Genomic DNA, 10,328 nt, shown 5'->3' on the forward strand with positions numbered 1-10,328 from the left:
TCCAGCATGATGGCACCACTAACACATTTTCCCCTCACCTCCCCTGTCAGCATTCCATAGGGACCGTTCCCTCCAGGACATCCTGGTCCACATCTTGTGGTCTTATGGTCTATCTTTATCAACCCCAATACCTCAACCCCTCTCACAGCACCTTCCAAGCAATCGCAGGTGTAACAGCTGCCCCTTTACCTCCCCCTTCCTCACCATCCAAAGCCGCGAATACTCCTTTCAAGTGAAGCAGCATTTCACTTGCACTTCTTTCAATTTAGTCTATTGCATTAGCTGCTCACAATGTGGTCTCCTCTACACTGGGGACACTAAACGCAGACTGGGTGACCGCTTTGCAGAACACCTTCGGTCAGTCCGTAAGCATGACCCCAACCTCCCTGTCGCTTGCCATTTCAACACACCACCCTGCTCTCATGTCCACATGTCCATCCTCAGCCTGTTACAATGTTCCAGTGAAACCCAACGCAAACTGGAGGAACAGCACCTCATCTTCTGATTAGGCATTTTACAGCCTTCCGGACTTAACATCAAGTTCAAGTACAACAGACCATGAACTCTGTCCTCCATTTTGATATTTTTATATATTGTTTTCCAAACCCCTCCCCCCAACCACAAGACCAGTCTGTAACTTGTTCTTATGTTTTGCTTTCAGAGAGCGCTGACCCTTGTTCTGCTATTAACACATGTTGCTATCTGACCTTTATGCCACTATTAGCACCTGCCTAGTCTTTAACACTATCTTTACCACTGCCTTTGTCTTCTGTCCATTACATCTTTGTCAAATCTCTCCTCTGAGCTTCCACCTATCCTTGACCTTCTATTTTGCTCCACCTGCTCCACCCCCTGTTAAACAGTATAAAATCCATCACATTTCTACCTCTCTGCGGCTCTGAGGTCGTAAGGACTGCCAGCCTTGACTGTTCCTCTCTCCACAGATACTGCCCGGACCTGCTGAGTTTTTCCAGCATTTTTCTGTCTTTATTTCAGCAAGAGTTGCTCATGCACTCAGACATGGATATACTCAGAGCCTGCAAGGTCCAATTTCAGCAAGAGATTCCTCACCATCCTCCCTTATAACCCACCCCCCCACCTTTAGACAGTGAATAGCATTTTCTGGCCCGTTTGATTCCCTTTGTAGGAGATGCGTTTGTGCGCTGGGTTGTATTCGTGGACGCCAGAGGAAATTGTTTACGCCCTTCAAGCTTTGAATGGAGCTTGTTTTCCAAAGGCGGGGGCCTCCCCATTTAACAGCCTTTCCCATTCAGCCGCACTTTTGAGAGTCACCGCATGGCAAGCGGCCCCAGTCGATTCCATTCTCTCTGCCCCGTCCCCTTGGCCATTGAGATGTAAAGTGACCGAATTCAGGAGTAAATCGGCCGACACCATGACCGCTTTTGACAGTCCGGGAAAGGAGTGGGGGAAAGTTTCAACCTGCAGAGAGACAGAGTGAGAGAGAGAGAGAGAAATGAAAGGCTGGTGATTTGTTCCTGAAAAGGGTTTTTATTTTCGCCTCTGGCACGTCTCGTTTCTGAGGGCGATTTACATCTGCACTGCCTCGCATCTTGATCAGTAAGCTCTTTTTAAAACAAAATGATACATAATCTTCTGAGGTGCACTTTGCATCAAAAAATGCATTATGCAATCATTTAAAATAATGTAAAAAAAAATAACAGGAATTTAGTACAAAATAAATGACCTGATCACTTGACTTAAGATCTGGATGTATTTATCTGTACTGTGTGCAAGTTTGACATATTTTACTTCAGTGACGTTTATTTGACTGTCAGGATAAGGTACATATTTAATGAAAGCACTTTGTAGTTTATCACAAGGGATAGTTTTTTTTAATTCATTCATGGGATGTGGGTATCACTGGCAAATCCAGCATTTATTACGCATCCCTAATTGCCCTTGAGAAGGTGCTGCTGGACCTTTTCAGAGGGCAGTTAAGAATGAAGCACACTACTGTAAGTCTGGAGTCATGTGTAGGCCAGACTGAGTAAGGATGGCAGATTTCCTTCCCTAAAGGATGTCAGTGAATCAGATGGGTCCATGTCCAAATGCAGCAAGACCTGGACACATCCAGACTTGGGCTGACAAGTGGCAAATAACATTCACGCCACACAAGTGTCAGGCAGTGACCATCTCCAACAAGACAGAATCTAACCATCGGGCCTTGACATTCAATGGCATTACCATCGCTGAATTCCCCAATATCAACATCCTGGGGCTTACCATTGACCAGAAACTGAACTGAACTAGCAGGTCAGAGGCTAGGAATCCTGCGGCAAGTAACTCAACTCCTGACTCCCCAAAGCCTGTCCACAATCTACAAGGCACAAGTCAGGAGTGTAATGGAATACTCTCCCTTTGCCTGGATGAGGGCAGCTCCAACAACACTCAAGAAGCTTGACACCATCCAGGGCAAAGCAGCCCACTTGATTGGCACCCCATCCACAAACATTCACTCCCTCCACCACCGACACACAGTAGTAGCAGTGTGTACCATTTACAAGATGCACTGCAGGAACTCACCAAGGCTCCTTAGACAGCACTTTCCAAACCCACAACCACTGCCATCTAGAAGGACAAGGACAGCAGGTAGATGGGAACACCACCACCTGGAAGTTCCCCTCCAAGCCACTCACTATCCTGACTTGGAAATATATCGCCGTTCCTCCACTGTCGCTGGGTCAAAATCCTGGAACTCCCTTCCTAACAGCACTGTGGGTGTACCTACACCACACGGACTGCAGCGGTTCAAGAAGGCAGCTCACCACTACCTTCTCAAGGGCAATTAGGGATGGGCAATAAATGCTGGCCTAGCCCACGTCCCATGGATGAATATATTTAAAAAAATTAAAGCTAGTCTCAGTAATGGTGACCATGACAACTATCATTGATTGTCCTAACCACTATGGGACGGTACCCCTAAGGTTTGTGTGTTATATACACTGCAGCCACTAAGGGCAACTGACTAAATGGGCAATGGTGTGATTTTGCCTTGGATGGTTCTGTACCATTGACTTTTAGGAGATACAGCCTGCCCCTAGAATTAGCGTAGTGTTTGGGATTCCGGATAATTTGCTTAACAAGAAATGAAACAAATTAAAAGCATCTCGTTTGCCTGTAATCTTTTGTCAAGTTAATGTAAATAATTTTTAAATTGTTTATAAATCTATGTCCTAAATTATTTGGGAAATTTTTGAGTGATTGACCTCTGTTATAAACAAGCTGCAGTTCATGTGGCTCAGAGTTGCCTCTCCGTCACTAAGCTCCCATACGCACTCCTGATTATCAATTTCACAATCGACCCATCCTGATGCCCTGGAACTCACTGTCCATAAGGGTGGTGGAAGCAGAGATGATCAATGATTTCAAAAGGAATTTGCATTCAAGGGAGACAAACTTGCAGGGCAATGGGGATAGAGAAGGGGAATGAGGTTGACTGGATTGCTCTGCAGAGGACTCAATGGGCTGAATGGCCTCCTTCTGTGTTGTGACAACTATATGAACCTCAGCGCATCAATTTTAAAATCCAGGCCTTTAAGGGTTGATTTAATGGGAGCAGTTCAGGGCATTGGTTAAAATGCAACTCCATTTAACTTCATTTCTTTCCCTTATTTTAAAACCCAGGATAAACAGAATGACGATGAGCAACAAATAACAGATTAGGTCCCCGTAGACAGTTTCTGATGGCTTAAAAATGGAAATTTAATCATTTTGCCTTTATTATCATTTGGAGAACAAAATAAGTTGCTAAGGCCTTTACACCATGAAGGGAGCAATGAAACTAGTTACTTCTGCTAAGGAACTCCTATTATGGTATGCAGTTGCATAAAAATTGCAGCACAGAAACAAACCATTCCGCCCAACACGTCAGTTCTATCTCCGTGAAGCTAATAGACCTGTAGCTCTGGGTCAAAATCTCAGTTGCGAGCCACAGTTAAACAAGGTCTTCAGATAAAAATGTTAATTAAACTACACAAACAAAAGTTATAATTAATGTTAATTATATTATTGTGCAATATGTATATAGTGTAATATATATTATATATCCATTAAGGGGAGGCGATGGTGTGGTGATATTGTTGGTGGACTAGTAATCCATGAGACCCAGTGTTAATGCCCTGGGGACATAGGTTCAGATCCCACCACGTCAGATGATGAAGTTTGAATTCAATAAAAATCTGGAATTAAAAGTCTTAATGATGACCATAAAACCATCTGGTTCACTCATGCCCTTTAGGGAAAGAAATCTGCCATCCTTACCTGGTCTGGCCTACATGTGACTCCAGACCCACAGCAATGTGGTTGACTCTGAAATGCCCCCTAAACAAGGAGCAATTAGGGATGGGTAATAAATGCCAGCCTAGCCAGTGATGCCCACATCCCATGAATAAAAAGAATTGCATTATAAATGTGTATATATGCCTATATTATTTATTTTATAATATATGCATAAACATATTTAAGGACATAACATAAGAAATAGGAACAGGTGTAGGCCATTCAGCCCCTCAAGACTGCTCTGCCATTCAGTAAGATCATGGCTGATCTGATTGTTGCCTCAACTCCACATTCCACCCTGCTCCCCCGTTAGCCTCGATCCCTCTGTTGATCAAAAATCTGGCTATTTAGGAACTTTATCTTTATTCCATACTTGAGGGCAAAATAAAATACATTGTATGAAAATGTTAGAAAGTGTTTTGATTGGATCACCTTCACCTTGCTAAGAGATTAGACTGAATTATAATTAAATAATAGGTTTGAATCACTATTAATAAACTTGCACAGCAGCTAGCTGAGGTTTGCATCCAGCAGCCAGAATATATTTGTATTGAGCAGGAACATATTTGCATATCAGACAATCAAACGCAAGAGCTTTTGGATGTGAGAAATTTCCATATAATGTGAGGGACAGGAAATGGATCTACATGTATTGCAAAGTCCCACAAAGCAGCAATAAGCTAAATGGCCATTGGCGAATTGATGATATTGGTTGAGTTGCGACAATGAGAAAACTTCCTGCTTTAATTTGAATAGTGCCATGCCGTCTTTTGGAACCACCTCAACAGGCAGAAGGAGCCTCAGGTTTCATCTGTAAGAGTGGCACCTCTGATAATGCAGCACTTCCCTAGTGTTGTACTGCAGATAAGATTAATAGCATTTTACAGGAACACAGGAGCAAAAGTAGGCCATTTGGCCCATTGAGCCCACTCTGCCATTCAAACAGATCACAGCTGATCATCTACCTCTGTGCCTTCTGCCCCACTATCCCCATATCCCTTGATGCCATTAGCATCCATGGAAACATAGAAAAGTAGGAGTAGGTCATTCGGCCCTTCGAGCCTGCTCCGCCATTCAATATGATAATGGCTGATCCTCCATCTCAATGCTGTACTCCCACACTCTCCCCATACCCCTTGACGCCTTTAGGATCCAGAAATCTATCTATTTCCTTAAATATATTCAGTGACTTGGCCTCCACAGCCTTCCAGGTAGAGAATTCCATAGGTTCACCACCCTCTTGAGTGAAGAAGTTTCTCCTCATCTCAGTCCTAAATGGTCTACTCCGTATCCTGAGATTGTGACTCTCTTGTTCTAGACACCCACCCCAGCCAAAGGAAATATCCTCCCTGCATCCAGTCTGTCCATACTTGTCAGAATTTTATACGTTTCAATGAGATCTCCTCTCATTCTTCTAAACTCCAGTGAATACAGGCCTAGTCGGCCCAATCTCTCCTCATATGACAATCCTGCCATCCCAGGAATCAGTCTGGTGAACCTTCACTGCAGTCCCTCTATGGCAAGTATATCCTTTCTTAGGTAAGGAGACCAAAACTGCACACTCCGGGTGTGATCTCACCAAGGCCCTGTACAGCTGCAGTAAGACATCCTTGCTCCTGTGCTCAAATCCTCTCACAACGAAGGCCAACATACCATTTGCCGACAATTTCTGTCTTGAACATGTTCAATGATTGAGCTTCCACAGCCCTTGGGGTAGAGAATTCCAATGATTCACCACCCTCTGAGTGAAGAAATTCCTCCTCATCTCAGTCGCAAATGTCCTGCCCCTTATTCTGAGAATCTGTCCCTTATTCTGAGTCCAGTACCGGGATCGAACCCACGATCTTGGTGTCATTAGCACTACGCTGTAACCATCTGAGCTAACTGGCTGCCAAAAAGCCCTAGGTTGGAGAAGCTGGGGCTGTTCTCCTTGGAGAAGAGAAGGTTGAGAGGAAATTTGACAATCATAGGCTTTCAAAAGAGAAGTGGACCTGAAGAGGAAAAATGTGCAGGACTATGGGGAAAGGGCAGAGAGTGGGACTGAATTGCTCTTGCAGAGAGTGGAGGCAGACACAACAGTCCGAATGCTGTAACCATTCTATGATTCTATCAATGGTGAGCAGGTTAGATTAAAATTCCCGTCCGTGTGTACTGCAATTTATGCGCTCCACACCCCACCAGTGATGTCCTGAGAGAGGCAAAACACCAATTAAGATCCCAGGACAAATTGTGGCGGTTAAAAAAAATCCCCTGTGAAATTCCCTGGTGACCCCTTAGGCAAAAGGGACACTCCTAAACTGTGGGTAGCGACCCCCCAGTGAGGGGGGGTCACAGGATGAGATTCTGGGGTGGCGAGCGCCAAGGTAACAATAGCGGACGTGGAGATACCATGATAAAGGTGGATCTTTGGCTTTTTTTTTCCCCCAGAGTAAACCCCGTAGTTTTTAAAAGAGCCCTGCCCTCTGGTCAACCACTCTGGGGTCACAAGAAGCTTGAGGCAGGGTCACATTGGGAAAGAGTTTGGGCAGCCCTGCCTTTAGCCACCAAAACTATTCTAGGAAATCGTTCAGACTGGGGGAGATGCTGGTGTAGTGGTAATGTCATGGGTCTAAGGCTAATTTCACCCTCTGGATCTAGACTCAGCCCAGGTCACAGATTCAAATCCCACCCACTGCAGCCAGTGGGAATTTGAATTCAATGAATAAATCTGGAATGTAAAGCAAGTCTCAGTAATGGTGACCATGAAACTATCATCAATTGTCATAAAAACCCCATCTGGTTCACTGATGCCCCTTTTTTAGGGAAGGAAATCTGCCATCCTTACCTGGTCTGGCCCTGCATGTGACTCCAGACCCACAGCAGTGTGGTTGACTCTTAACTGCCCTCTGAAATGGTGCGGCAATCACTCAGTTCAAGGGCAATTAGGGACGGGCAATAAAAAAAGTGTCAGATTTCCCTTTTTTTTAAAAAAAGATGCAAGTCCTGGTTTGAACCCAGTGACGGCAAAAATGAAGGTGAATTTGCAGAATAAGAGGAACAGGCAAGGAAGGTTTAAGAACAGGAGTTGGCAATTCAGCCCTTCAGGTCTGCTTGGCCATTCAATTAGATCACAGCTGATTTGCAGGACCTTGGCAGCCCATAAAATAGATGGGGGATTGTGCAGCAATAAGGCTTGACTAAGTGCTTAATCCAGTATGAAATTTAATTTTTCATTTGCATATTAGCAGTTACCATTCTGAGAGATGTGACTGTAATTAGATCTATTTAAATGTATTATGAATGGAAATCATATACAGGAACAATTTTCTCAACAGGAACAGCCTGGCCGATTCTTTGTAATTAGTTCTCCAGGGTTTGCTTTAATAGCTACTTCCCACAGATTGATGAGCAGGAGGATCAGACATTAAGTAATTGTATCTGAACTTTTAGTAAAAAGTCATTGTGTTGTCAAGGTTATCTATAATTTAATTGTCCGCAGTTTGGATTTTCTTATGTAATTTTTCAGCTCTTTCTCCTTTTCTGAAAGCATTGGTTTGTTCTATCCGTCTCTTACCTTGTCTGAGTGACCATTCTTCGTCTCTAGACCTTGGACTCTCCCTCATCTTCAAGAGTAGCACGGAACCTGGGGACCTCCTATCCAAAGGACCGGAACTTCTGACAGTGCAGCACTCCTTCAGCACTGCTTTTGAGGGGATCCGCCTGGGTATTTGTGCTCAAAGCCCCTCGAGTGGGGGTTTGAACAGACCGCATTCTGACTCAGAGGTGAGAATGTGACCCACTGAGCCATGGCTGACACTGAATTACTAGATTTCAACAAGGGGTATTATAGCTGGATCTGATCAAGTGCTCATTGAGATAGCCACACTTCATAATTCCAGCATGAGGAACCTATCAGGACTTGGAACACAAGCTAACTTTCCACTCCCTAAGCCAGGGCACTGATGCCAACCCAGCTAAATCAGCTAATAAAGCACTGACTGACGTCAAATCTGAGGCATTCCTTGTCTCTACACTTAACTGTTCACTGGTTGAACCAGCTGAGTTCTCAGGAGAGAAATAATTATGGCTGAAAACAATCTTGTGGCAATATTCAACGTGTTCGTTTGGTCAGGATATATCTTTGGCAGTCTTTTGCATTTTTCAATATTGGTGCTGCAAGATTGTGAAATAAATTTTATACTGAGGTGATTTGTTATTCAGTCACTTATATGTATAGAAAAATCAAATGAGCGGAAAAATGCAAATCTAACAAACCTGCTGAGTCAAGTGTGCTTTGTTCATCATATGCAGTTAAAAATACAAAGCAGTGAATTTCTGTCTCCTGGTCCTTGTCCACAAACCTCTCCCTAATCTCAGCCCTCTTGACCTCCTCCAGCTTTATGTCCCATCCCAATCAACTGCATCCAAAGTCATCCAAAGTCAGTCCTCCCTTTATATTACAACAGTCACTACACTTCAAAAGTATTTCATTAGCTGTAAAGCACTTTGAGATGTCCAGTAGCCATGAGAAAATGCTGTATAAATGCAAGTCTTTCTAACTCCGACAGCACCTAGAAGTTCCAGGACAGCAGGGCCAAAAAGGCTGAACGCTTTGCCACCGATGGTAGAACAGGAGGAGGGGAGTAGAAATGAAATGCACAGGGTACCAAAGTTGGAGGATGAAAAAGCACAGGCTGGGATGTAAGACGGGTGCAGGTTGCAGAGGTAGGATGGGGCTATAGAGGGATTTGTAACTGTGGGCAAGGATCTCTGTGGATCTCATCTGGGGCTGTCAAGGCAGGAGAAAGTGTGGTCCCTCTTCAATGGTTGTCCTCCAACAGCCCTGTAGGCATTGATGATACAATGCTAAAGAAGCAGTAGGCAATGAGAGTTGCAGTGTCCATGTCCCCACATAAGGAGTTCCTTCCATTCAATATGAAAGATTTTATTGAAAGCAAAATACTGCGGATACTGGAAATCCGAAAGAAAAACAGAAAATGCTGGAAAAACTCAGCAGGTCTGGCAGCATCTGTGGAGAGAGAAACAGAGTTAACGTTTCGAGTCCGTGACTCTTAGATTTTATTCGCTGCAGGGTTGCTTCTGATGGAGGCAACCCATATCACAAAGGACCTTGTGCTCTCTGAATGTATACTTCTCTTACGCCTTTTTTATAGTAAATCAGATCTTCCCAAACTATTTTCCAATACGACCCCATTTTAACACTTGAAAAGTGAAGCGACCCCATACGCCAACAAAAACAAAACAACAATAAAGCAGCATAGTAAAATTCAGTATGTAATTATTAAAATTCACGTATTATGATGGTGGAGTCAGTGATGTAACAGTAACGTCACTGGACTAGCACTCCAGAGACCCAGGCAAATGATCTGGGGACAAACATTCAACATCCACCATGGCAGCTGGTGGAAGGAACTCTGCTGTCCTTACCTGGTCTGGCCTACATGGGACTCCTGATCCAAAGCAATATGGTTGATTCTTAGCAGCCCTCTGAAATGGTGTGGCAAGCCACTCGGATCAAGGGCAATTAGGGATGGGCAACAAATCGACACCCACATCCCATGAACGAATAAAGAAATAAAATTACAGATAAACAGAAAATACATCATATAAAAATGAAAATCTGTGATGAAGTCCCAGGCCCTCTGACCAGGCTATCACTGGTTACTAAATCGGCATCTGCCTCCATCACCAATCCTCTGAGAAAGTGCTCCAGAAACTGCTGATGTACTTACGTAGACACATAGCTATGTCACAGCATCACTGCTCAGTGCTGCTGCTGCAGCCAAAGTGTCCAACACCAAGGGTTCACCTTGTGATTAGTTACTTCCTACTGCCAGGACAATATTTGGAGGGGGAGGGTGGTGTTGGGCGATTAATGCGTTTTTATTTCTCGCGACACCATTCGCTGTTTCTGCAGCCCTCAATTTGGGTCACGACCCACAGTTTGAGAACTGCTGTAGGTAAGTGCGTCAGGGGGTTTCTCAGAGGAGACACTGACACTGCGGTGCCGATGACAAGAGATGGTGATG

Source organism: Cetorhinus maximus, chromosome 30 (genome assembly GCF_964194155.1).
Source record: "Cetorhinus maximus chromosome 30, sCetMax3.hap1.1, whole genome shotgun sequence".
In the NCBI taxonomy this organism is placed as follows: domain Eukaryota; kingdom Metazoa; phylum Chordata; class Chondrichthyes; order Lamniformes; family Cetorhinidae; genus Cetorhinus; species Cetorhinus maximus.